Below are 12,270 nucleotides of genomic sequence, written 5' to 3' on the forward strand. Positions count from 1 at the left end.
AATTCTCCATTTTTTTTTACTTCAGTGTGCACATATCTTCTTCTTCTAGTAACACCTAGTGCCCTCTATGTTTGAGCAGCAATATAATAACTATTTAATTTGCCCTTGCATATCTTAGTTATGCCATATTGCTTGATTTGAGACAAAAGTCACTGAGCCATGTAGAGAAAAATCTTCATCAGCCAAAGGATGACACTCCCACTGGCTTCTGATATGTATTTGAAGAGATTTTGTGATATATGTGTCTATGATGTTTTCAAGTATTCATGCACTCAACCGATGAGCTTATTCCATTCTTGTCCATCAAGAAAAGCAAATGGCCCATACGGGGATCGAACCCGTGACCTTGGCGTTATTAGCACCACGCTCTAACCAACTGAGCTAACCGGCCACAGATATCACTGCAAGCAAACACAAAACTGGCAAATGTACCTCAAAGCACAGATCATATTTTGTTTTTATAGCATTTCATTTTTCAAAAAAAAGCTTAAGCCATAGAGTCACTTGAAGCATGGGTATCATAAAAATGCTCCAGTTTCTTTCCACATTACAAAATAAAAATAAATATTAGATAGGATAATAACAAAGATTAAGGCATCTACTAATAGTATAAAAATAGACAATTTAGACAAGGAGTATATGCAAATCTAAGCCAAATCAATCTAAAAAATCTAATACACAATTTTTAATTGTAAATTTACAAATTGTTGAAAAAGATAATCCAGGATGTAATCCATTATGTATTAAATTTAGTATGTTTTACCAAGTTGTGTATGAATAACTTTTAACACAAAAAAATATATATTGGGGAAGTAGCTTAATGTGCCCATTGGAAATAAAGAATGCTAGCCCATTTTGGAATGCAAAGCTTAAGAAAATACAAACTTCAATCCATAGGAAAGCACTTTTTATTCAGTCTACACTCTGTAATCATACTATAGCTTAATTTACAAATTGTGATGTCATTATCAGACTTAACTCACAAGAGACTTTCATCCTTGGTCTATAAAAAAGGCAGTCCTCTGTTATAAAGCTTGAAACAATTGTAAGTGGCTGATATGCAAATATGGAAATACAGAAAAACTGTCAATTCAATGCTAGGATAACATAAGGGGTGATGCTCCAACTGAAATTGGTCCTAGGCATTTAGGTTTCTAGTATCTATCTTCTCCTTTAAAAAATAGGTTACTTTTTATATATTATCATTGGGTTTGGACAAATATTCTACATAATACCTATTGCATCCCTGAGCTTATTAGAAACTTGAAATAATATATATAAAGTATTGAATTTCTTTTCTTTGCATTTAAAAGATGAGCGCACTTCAGTAGATGCCATTGCTCAGGTGAGGGTTCCATGGTGTAATTGTTAGCACCCTGGACTTTGAATCTAGTAATCTGAGTTCATATCTCGTGGGAGCTAACATTGTTTATTTTCCTTTTGTTCAAAGCTCCATTTTCATTCAATGTATGAGTATTGCAAATCTTCATTTAAAATTCATATAAATTCCATCATCTTCAGTGGTGTCCTTTGTTTAAACTCATTTTTAAACTTATCAAATTAGAAGTATGTCAAATATTTGGAAATAAGAAAAGATGCAATAAGAATGCAGAGATCCATTACTTGTGCTCTGGTCTTTAGAAATTCTCCATTTTTTTTACTTCAGTGTGCACTAATGAGAGGGAAGCACATATCTTCTTCTTCTTCTAGTAACACCTAGTGCCCTCTATGTTTGAGCAGCAATATAATAACTAATTAATTTGCCCTTGCATATCTTAGTTATGCCATATTGCTTGATTTGAGACAAAAGTCACTGAGCCATGTAGAGAAAAATCTTCATCAGCCAAAGGATGACACTCCCACTGGCTTCTGATATGTATTTGAAGAGATTTTGTGATATATGTGTCTATGATGTTTTCAAGTATTCATGCACTCCACCGATGAGCTTATTCCATTCTTGTCCATCAAGAAAAGCAAATGGCCCATACGGGGATTGAACCCGTGACCTTGGCGTTATTAGCACCACGCTCTAACCAACTGCGCTAACCGGCCACAGATATTACTGCAAGCAAACACAAAACTGGCAAATATATCTCAAAGCACAGATCATTTTTTGTTTTTATAGCATTTCATTTTTCAAAAAAAAGCTTAAGCCATAGAGTCACTTGAAGCATGGGTATCATAAAAATGCTCCAGTTTCTTTCCACATTACAAAATAAAAATAAATATTAGATAGGATAATTACAAAGATTAAGGCATCTAGTAATAGTATAAAAATAGACAATTTAGACTAGGAGTATATGCAAATCTAAGCAAAATCAATCTAAAAAATCTAATACACAATTTTTAATTGTAAATTTACAGATTGTTGAAAAAGATAATCCCAGGATGTAATCCATTATGTATTAAATTTAGTATGTTTTACCAAGTTGTGTATGAATAACTTTTAACACAAAAAAATATATATTGGGGAAGAAGCTTAATGTGCCCATTGGAAATAAATAATGCTAGCCCATTTTGGAATGCAAAGCTTAAGAAAATACAAACTTCAATCCATAGGAAAGCACTTTTTATTCAGTCTACACTCTGTAATCATACTATAGCTTAATTTACAAATTGTGTTGTCATTATCAGACTTAACTCACAAGAGACTTTCATCCTTGGTCTATAAAAAAGGCAATCATCTGTTATAAAGCTTGAAACAATTGTAAATGGCTGATATGCAAATATGGAAATACAGAAAAACAGTCAATTCAATGCTATGATAACATAAGGGGTGATGCTCCAACTGAAATTGGTCCTAGGCATTTAGGTTTCTAGTATCTATCTTCTCCTTTAAAAAATAGGTTACTTTTTATATATTATCATTGGGTTTGGACAAATATTCTACATAATACCTATTGCATCCCTGAGCTTATTAGAAACTTGAAATAATATATATAAAGTATTGAATTTCTTTTCTTTGCATTCAAAAGATGAGCGCACTTCAGTAGATGCCATTGCTCAGGTGAGGGTTCCATGGTGTAATTGTTAGCAACCTTGACTTTGAATCTAGTAATCTGAGTTCATATCTCGTGGGAGCTAACATTGTTTATTTTCCTTTTGTTCAAAGCTCCATTTTCATTCAATGTATGAGTATTGCAAATCTTCATTTAAAATTCATATAAATTCCATCATCTTCAGTGGTGTCCTTTGTTTAAACTCATTTTTAAACTTATCAAATCAGAAGTATGTCAAATATTTGGAAATAAGAAAAGATGCAATAAGAATGCAGAGATCCATTACTTGTGCTCTAGTCTTTAGAAATTCTCAATTTTTTTTACTTCAGTGTGCACTAATGAGAGGGGAGCACATATCTTCTTCATCTTCTAGTAACACCTAGTGCCCTCTATGTTTGAGCAGCAATATAATAACTAATTAATTTGCCCTTGCATATCTTAGTTATGCCATATTGCTTGATTTGAGACAAAAGTCACTGAGCCATGTAGAGAAAAATCTTCATCAGCCAAAGGATGACACTCCCACTGGCTTCTGATATGTATTTGAAGAGATTTTGTGATATATGTGTCTATGATGTTTTCAAGTATTCATGCACTCCATCGATGAGCTTATTCCATTCTTGTCCATCAAGAAAAGCAAATGGCCCATACGGGGATCGAACCCGTGACCTTGGCGTTATTAGCACCACGCTCTAACCAACTGAGCTAACCGGCCAGAGATGTTACTGCAAACAAACACAAAACTGGCAAATGTACCTCAAAGCACAGATCATATTTTGTTTTTATAGCATTTCATTTTTCAAAAAAAAGCTTAAGCCATAGAGTCACTTGAAGCATGGGTATCATAAAAATGCTCCAGTTTCTTTCCACATTACAAAATAAAAATAAATATTAGATATGATAATAACAAAGATTAAGGCATCTAGTAATAGTATAAAAATAGACAATTTAGACTAGGAGTATATGCAAATGTAAGCAAAATCAATCTAAAAAATCTAATACACAATTTTTAATTGTAAATTTACAGATTGTTGAAAAAGATAATCCCAGGATGTAATCCATTATGTATTAAATTTAGTATGTTTTACCAAGTTGTGTATGAATAACTTTTAACACAAAAAAATATATATTGGGGAAGTAGCTCAATGTGCCCATTGGAAATAAAGAATGCTAGCCCATTTTGGAATGCAAATCTTAAGAAAATACAAACTTCAATCCATAGGAAAGCACTTTTTATTCAGTCTACACTCTGTAATCATACTATAGCTTAATTTACAAATTGTGATGTCATTATCAGACTTAACTCACAAGAGACTTTCATCCTTGGTCTATAAAAAAGGCAGTCCTCTGTTATAAAGCTTGAAACAATTGTAAGTGGCTGATATGCAAATATGGAAATACAGAAAAACTGTCAATTCAATGCTAGGATAACATAAGGGGTGATGCTCCAACTGAAATTGGTCCTAGGCATTTAGGTTTCTAGTATCTATCTTCTCCTTTAAAAAATAGGTTACTTTTTATATATTATCATTGGGTTTGGACAAATATTCTACATAATACCTATTGCATCCCTGAGCTTATTAGAAACTTGAAATAATATATATAAAGTATTGAATTTCTTTTCTTTGCATTTAAAAGATGAGCGCACTTCAGTAGATGCCATTGCTCAGGTGAGGGTTCCATGGTGTAATTGTTAGCAACCTGGACTTTGAATCTAGTAATCTGAGTTCATATCTCGTGGGAGCTAACATTGTTTATTTTCCTTTTGTTCAAAGCTCCATTTTCATTCAATGTATGAGTATTGCAAATCTTCATTTAAAATTCATATAAATTCCATCATCTTCAGTGGTGTCTTTTGTTTAAACTCATTTTTAAACTTATCAAATCAGAAGTATGTCAAATATTTGGAAATAAGAAAATTTGCAATAAGAATGCAGAGATCCATTACTTATGCTCTGGTCTTTAGAAATTCTCCATTTTTTTTACTTCAGTGTGCACTAATGAGAGGAGAGCACATATCTTCTTCTTCTTCTTCTAGTAACACCTAGTGCCCTCTATGTTTGAGCAGCAATATAATAACTGATTAATTTGCCCTTGCATATCTTAGTTATGCCATATTGCTTGATTTGAGACAAAAGTCACTGAGCCATGTAGAGAAAAATCTTCATCAGCCAAAGGATGACACTCCCACTGGCTTCTGATATGTATTTGAAGAGATTTTGTGATATATGTGTCTATGATGTTTTTAAGTATTCCTGCACTCCACCAATGAGCTTATTCCGTTCTTGTCCATCAAGTAAAGCAAATGGCCCATACGGGGATCGAACCCGTGACCTTGGCATTATTAGCACCACGCTCTAACCAACTGAGCTAACAGGCCACAGATATTACTGCAAGCAAACACAAAACTGGCAAATATACCTCAAAGCACAGATCATATTTTGTTTTTATAGCATTTCATTTTTCAAAAAAAAGCTTAAGCCATAGAGTCACTTGAAGCATGGGTATCATAAAAATGCTCCAGTTTCTATCCACATTACAAAATAAAAATAAATATTAGATAGGATAATAACAAAGATTAAGGCATCAACTAATAGTATAAAAATAGACAATTTAGACAAGGAGTATATGCAAATCTAAGCAAAATCAATCTAAAAAATCTAATACACAATTTTTAATTGTAAATTTACAGATTGTTGAAAAAGATAATCCCAGGATGTAATCCATTATGTATTAAATTTAGTATGTTTTACCAAGTTGTGTATGAATAACTTTTAACACAAAAAAATATATATTGGGGAAGTAGCTTAATGTGCCCATTGGAAATAAAGAATGCTAGCCCATTTTGGAATGCAAAGCTTAAGAAAATACAAACTTCAATCCATAGGAAAGCACTTTTTATTCAGTCTACACTCTGTAATCATACTATAGCTTAATTTACAAATTGTGATGTCATTATCAGATTTAACTCACGAGAGACTTTCATCCTTGGTCTATAAAAAAGGCAGTCCTCTGTTATAAAGCTTGAAACAATTGTAAGTGGCTGATATGCAAATATGGAAATACAGAAAAACTGTCAATTCAATGCTAGGATTACATAAGGGGTGATGCTCCAACTGAAATTGGTCCTAGGCATTTAGGTTTCTAGTATCTATCTTCTCCTTTAAAAAATAGGTTACTTTTTATATATTATCATTGGTTTTGGACAAATATTCTACATAATACCTATTGCATCCCTGAGCTTATTAGAAACTTGAAATAATATATATAAAGTATTGAATTTCTTTTCTTTGCATTTAAAAGATGAGCGCACTTCAGTAGATGCCATTGCTCAGGTGAGGGTTCCATGGTGTAATTGTTAGCACCCTGGATTTTGAATCTAGTCATCTGAGTTCATATCTCGTGGGAGCTAACATTGTTTATTTTCCTTTTGTTCAAAGCTCCATTTTCATTCAATGTATGAGTATTGCAAATCTTCATTTAAAATTCATATAAATTCCATCATCTTCAGTGGTGTCCTTTGTTTAAACTCATTTTTAAACTTATCAAATCAGAAGTATGTCAAATATTTGTAAATAAGAAAAGATGCAATAAGAATGCAGAGATCCATTACTTGTGCTCTGGTCTTTAGAAATTCTCCATTTTTTTTACTTCAGTGTGCACTAATGAGAGGGGAGCACATATCTTCTTCTTCTTCTAGTAACACCTAGTGCCCTCTATGTTTGAGCAGCAATATAATAACTGATTAATTTGCCCTTGCATATCTTAGTTATGCCATATTGCTTGATTTGAGACAAAAGTCACTGAGCCAAGTAGAGAAAAATCTTCATCAGCCAAAGGATGACACTCCCACTGGCTTCTGATATGTATTTGAAGAGATTTTGTGATATATGTGTCTATGATGTTTTCAAGTATTCATGCACTCCACCGATGAGCTTATTCCATTCTTGTCCATCAAGAAAAGCAAATGGCCCATACGGGGATCGAACCCGTGACCTTGGCGTTATTAGCACCACGCTCTAACCAACTGAGCTAACCGGCCACAGATGTTACTGCAAGCAAACACAAAACTGGCAAATGTACCTCAAAGCACAGATCATATTTTGTTTTTATAGCGTTTCATTTTTCAAAAAAAAGCTTAAGCCATAGAGTCACTTGAAGCATGGGTATCATAAAAATGCTCCAGTTTCTTTCCACATTACAAAATAAAAATAAATATTAGATAGGATAATAACAAAGATTAAGGCATCTAGTAATAGTATAAAAATAGACAATTTAGACTAGGAGTATATGCAAATCTAAGCAAAATCAATCTAAAAAATCTAATACACAATTTTTAATTGTAAATTTACAGATTGTTGAAAAAGATAATCCCAGGATGTAATCCATTATGTATTAAATTTAGTATGTTTTACCAAGTTGTGTATGAATAACTTTTAACACAAAAAAATATATATTGGGGAAGTAGCTCAATGTGCCCATTGGAAATAAAGAATGCTAGCCCATTTTGGAATGCAAATCTTAAGAAAATACAAACTTCAATCCATAGGAAAGCACTTTTTATTCAGTCTACACTCTGTAATCATACTATAGCTTAATTTACAAATTGTGATGTCATTATCAGACTTAACTCACAAGAGACTTTCATCCTTGGTCTATAAAAAAGGCAGTCCTCTGTTATAAAGCTTGAAACAATTGTAAGTGGCTGATATGCAAATATGGAAATACAGAAAAACTGTCAATTCAATGCTAGGATAACATAAGGGGTGATGCTCCAACTGAAATTGGTCCTAGGCATTTAGGTTTCTAGTATCTATCTTCTCCTTTAAAAAATAGGTTACTTTTTATATATTATCATTGGGTTTGGACAAATATTCTACATAATACCTATTGCTTCCCTGAGCTTATTAGAAACTTGAAATAATATATATAAAGTATTGAATTTCTTTTCTTTGCATTTAAAAGATGAGCGCACTTCAGTAGATGCCATTGCTCAGGTGAGGGTTCCATGATGTAATTGTTAGCAACCTGGACTTTGAATCTAGTAATCTGAGTTCATATCTCGTGGGAGCTAACATTGTTTATTTTCCTTTTGTTCAAAGCTCCATTTTCATTCAATGTATGAGTATTGCAAATCTTCATTTAAAATTCATATAAATTCCATCATCTTCAGTGGTGTCTTTTGTTTAAACTCATTTTTAAACTTATCAAATCAGAAGTATGTCAAATATTTGGAAATAAGAAAAGATGCAATAAGAATGCAGAGATCCATTACTTGTGCTCTGGTCTTTAGAAATTCTCCATTTTTTTTACTTCAGTGTGCACTAATGAGAGGAGAGCACATATCTTCTTCTTCTTCTTCTAGTAACACCTAGTGCCCTCTATGTTTGAGCAGCAATATAATAACTGATTAATTTGCCCTTGCATATCTTAGTTATGCCATATTGCTTGATTTGAGACAAAAGTCACTGAGCCATGTAGAGAAAAATCTTCATCAGCCAAAGGATGACACTCCCACTGGCTTCTGATATGTATTTGAAGAGATTTTGTGATATATGTGTCTATGATGTTTTTAAGTATTCATGCACTCCACCAATGAGCTTATTCCGTTCCTGTCCATCAAGAAAAGCAAATGGCCCATACGGGGATCGAACCCGTGACCTTGGCGTTATTAGCACCACGCTCTAACCAACTGAGCTAACAGGCCACAGATATTACTGCAAGCAAACACAAAACTGGCAAATGTACCTCAAAGCACAGATCATGTTTTGTTTTTATAGCATTTCATTTTTCAAAAAAAAGCTTAAGCCATAGAGTCACTTGAAGCATGGGTATCATAAAAATGCTCCAGTTTCTATCCACATTACAAAATAAAAATAAATATTAGATAGGATAATAACAAAGATTAAGGCATCAACTAATAGTATAAAAATAGACAATTTAGACAAGGAGTATATGCAAATCTAAGCAAAATCAATTTAAAAAATCTAATACACAATTTTTAATTGTAAATTTACAGATTGTTGAAAAAGATAATCCCAGGATGTAATCCATTATGTATTAAATTTAGTATGTTTTACCAAGTTGTGTATGAATAACTTTTAACACAAAAAAATATATATTGGGGAAGTAGCTTAATGTGCCCATTGGAAATAAAGAATGCTAGCCCATTTTGGAATGCAAAGCTTAAGAAAATACAAACTTCAATCCATAGGAAAGCACTTTTTATTCAGTCTACACTCTGTAATCATACTATAGCTTAATTTACAAATTGTGATGTCATTATCAGATTTAACTCACAAGAGACTTTCATCCTTGGTCTATAAAAAAGGCAGTCCTCTGTTATAAAGCTTGAAACAATTGTAAGTGGCTGATATGCAAATATGGAAATACAGAAAAACTGTCAATTCAATGCTAGGATAACATAAGGGGTGATGCTCCAACTGAAATTGGTCCTAGGCATTTAGGTTTCTAGTATCTATCTTCTCCTTTAAAAAATAGGTGACTTTTTATATATTATCATTGGTTTTGGACAAATATTCTACATAATACCTATTGCATCCCTGAGCTTATTAGAAACTTGAAATAATATATATAAAGTATTGAATTTCTTTTCTTTGCATTTAAAAGATGAGCGCACTTCAGTAGATGCCATTGCTCAGGTGAGGGTTCCATGGTGTAATTGTTAGCAACCTGGACTTTGAATCTAGTAATCTGAGTTCATATCTCGTGGGAGCTAACATTGTTTTTTTTCCTTTTGTTCAAAGCTCCATTTTCATTCAATGTATGAGTATTGCAAATCTTCATTTAAAATTCATATAAATTCCATCATCTTCAGTGGTGTCCTTTGTTTAAACTCATTTTTAAACTTATCAAATCAGAAGTATGTCAAATATTTGAAAATAAGAAAAGATGCAATAAGAATGTAGAGATCCATTACTTGTGCTCTGGTCTTTAGAAATTCTCCATTTTTTTTACTTCAGTGTGCACTAATGAGAGGGGAGCAAATTTCTTCTTCTTCTTCTAGTAACACCTAGTGCCCTCTATGTTTGAGCAGCAATATAATAACTGATTAATGTGCCCTTGCATATCTTAGTTATGCCATATTGCTTGATTTGAGACAAAAGTCACTGAGCCATGTAGAGAAAAATCTTCATCAGCCAAAGGATGACACTCCCACTGGCTTCTGATATGTATTTAAAGAGATTTTGTGATATATGTGTCTATGATGTTTTCAAGTATTCATGCACTCCACCAATAAGCTTATTCCGTTCTTGTCCATCAAGATTAGCATATGGCCCATACGGGGATCGAACCCATGACCTTGGCGTTATTAGCACCACGCTCTAACCAACTGAGCAAAAAGGCCACAGATATTACTGCAAGCAAACACAAAACTGGCAAATTTACCTCAAAGCACAGATCATATTTTGTTTTTATAGCATTTCATTTTTCAAAAAAAAGCTTAAGCCATAGAGTCACTTGAAGCATGGGTATCATAAAAATGCTCCAGTTTCTTTCCACATTACAAAATAAAAATAAATATTAGATAGGATAATAACAAAGATTAAGGCATCTAGTAATAGTATAAAAATAGACAATTTAGACTAGGAGTATATGCAAATCTAAGCAAAATCAATCTAAAAAATCTAATACACAATTTTTAATTGTAAATTTACAGATTGTTGAAAAAGATAATCCCAGGATGTAATCCATTATGTATTAAATTTAGTATGTTTTACCAAGTTGTGTATGAATAACTTTTAACACAAAAAAATATATATTGGTGAAGTAGCTTAATGTGCCCATTGGAAATAAAGAATGCTAGCCCATTTTGGAATGCAAAGCTTAAGAAAATACAAACTTCAATCCATAGGAAAGCACTTTTTATTCAGTCTACACTCTGTAATCATACTATAGCTTAATTTACAATTTGTGATGTCATTATCAGATTTAACTCACAAGAGACTTTCATCCTTGGTCTATAAAAAAGGCAGTCCTCTGTTATAAAGCTTGAAACAATTGTAAGTGGCTGATATGCAAATATGGAAATACAGAAAAACTGTCAATTCAATGCTAGGATAACATAAGGGGTGATGCTCCAACTGAAATTGGTCCTAGGCATTTAGGTTTCTAGTATCTATCTTCTCCTTTAAAAAATAGGTTACTTTTTATATATTATCATTGGTTTTGGACAAATATTCTACATAATACCTATTGCATCCCTGAGCTAATTAGAAACTTGAAATAATATATATAAAGTATTGAATTTCTTTTCTTTGCATTTAAAAGATGAGCGCACTTCAGTAGATGCCATTGCTCAGGTGAGGGTTCCATGGTGTAATTGTTAGCACCCTGGACTTTGAATCTAGTCATCTGAGTTCATATCTCGTGGGAGCTAACATTGTTTATTTTCCTTTTGTTCAAAGCTCCATTTTCATTCAATGTATGAGTATTGCAAATCTTCATTTAAAATTCATATAAATTCCATCATCTTCAGTGGTGTCCTTTGTTTAAACTCATTTTTAAACTTATCAAATCAGAAGTATGTCAAATATTTGGAAATAAGAAAAGATGCAATAAGAATGCAGAGATCCATTACTTGTGCTCTGGTCTTTAGAAATTCTCCATTTTTTTTACTTCAGTGTGCACTAATGAGAGGGGAGCACATATCTTCTTCTTCTAGTAACACCTAGTGCCCTCTATGTTTGAGCAGCAATATAATAACTGATTAATTTGCCCTTGCATATCTTAGTTATGCCATATTGCTTGATTTGAGACAAAAGTCACTGAGCCATGTAGAGAAAAATCTTCATCAGCCAAAGGATGACACTCCCACTGGCTTCTGATATGTATTTGAAGAGATTTTGTGATATATGTGTCTATGATGTTTTCAAGTATTCATGCACTCCACCGATGAGCTTATTCCATTCTTGTCCATCAAGAAAAGCAAATGGCCCATACGGGGATCGAACACGTGACCTTGGCATTATTAGCACCACACTCTAACCAACTGAGCTAACAGGCCACAGATATTACTGCCAGCAAACACAAAACTGGCAAATGTACCTCAAAGCACAGATCATATTTTGTTTTTATAGCATTTCATTTTTCAAAAAAAAGCTTAAGCCATAGAGTCACTTGAAGCATGGGTATCATAAAAATGCTCCAGTTTCTTTCCACATTACAAAATAAAAATAAATAATAGATAGGATAATAACAAAGATTAAGGCATCTAGTAATAGTATAAAAATAGACAATTTAGACTAGG

The 12,270-nt window shown here is 32.7% G+C and overlaps 8 non-coding genes across 8 annotated transcripts; all 8 read right to left on the reverse strand.

Annotated features, from left to right (window-relative positions):
* Positions 1-317: 317 nt before the first annotated feature.
* Positions 318-391, reverse strand: TRNAI-AAU (transfer RNA isoleucine (anticodon AAU)). The gene has a single exon. It is a non-coding gene; the product is annotated as a tRNA-Ile (tRNA).
* A 1,587-nt stretch (positions 392-1,978) lies between these two features.
* Positions 1,979-2,052, reverse strand: TRNAI-AAU (transfer RNA isoleucine (anticodon AAU)). Its single transcript has one exon. It is a non-coding gene; the product is annotated as a tRNA-Ile (tRNA).
* A 1,588-nt stretch (positions 2,053-3,640) lies between these two features.
* On the reverse strand, positions 3,641-3,714 carry TRNAI-AAU (transfer RNA isoleucine (anticodon AAU)). Its single transcript has one exon. It is a non-coding gene; the product is annotated as a tRNA-Ile (tRNA).
* Positions 3,715-5,305: 1,591 nt separating this feature from the next.
* On the reverse strand, positions 5,306-5,379 carry TRNAI-AAU (transfer RNA isoleucine (anticodon AAU)). The gene has a single exon. It is a non-coding gene; the product is annotated as a tRNA-Ile (tRNA).
* A 1,588-nt stretch (positions 5,380-6,967) lies between these two features.
* Positions 6,968-7,041, reverse strand: TRNAI-AAU (transfer RNA isoleucine (anticodon AAU)). Its single transcript has one exon. It is a non-coding gene; the product is annotated as a tRNA-Ile (tRNA).
* Positions 7,042-8,632: 1,591 nt separating this feature from the next.
* Positions 8,633-8,706, reverse strand: TRNAI-AAU (transfer RNA isoleucine (anticodon AAU)). Its single transcript has one exon. It is a non-coding gene; the product is annotated as a tRNA-Ile (tRNA).
* Positions 8,707-10,294: 1,588 nt separating this feature from the next.
* TRNAI-AAU (transfer RNA isoleucine (anticodon AAU)) lies at positions 10,295-10,368 on the reverse strand. Its single transcript has one exon. It is a non-coding gene; the product is annotated as a tRNA-Ile (tRNA).
* Positions 10,369-11,953: 1,585 nt separating this feature from the next.
* TRNAI-AAU (transfer RNA isoleucine (anticodon AAU)) lies at positions 11,954-12,027 on the reverse strand. The gene has a single exon. It is a non-coding gene; the product is annotated as a tRNA-Ile (tRNA).
* Between the last annotated feature and the right edge of the window lie 243 nt (positions 12,028-12,270).

This window comes from Pseudophryne corroboree, chromosome 11, assembly GCF_028390025.1.
Source record: "Pseudophryne corroboree isolate aPseCor3 chromosome 11, aPseCor3.hap2, whole genome shotgun sequence".
Lineage (NCBI taxonomy): Eukaryota > Metazoa > Chordata > Amphibia > Anura > Myobatrachidae > Pseudophryne > Pseudophryne corroboree.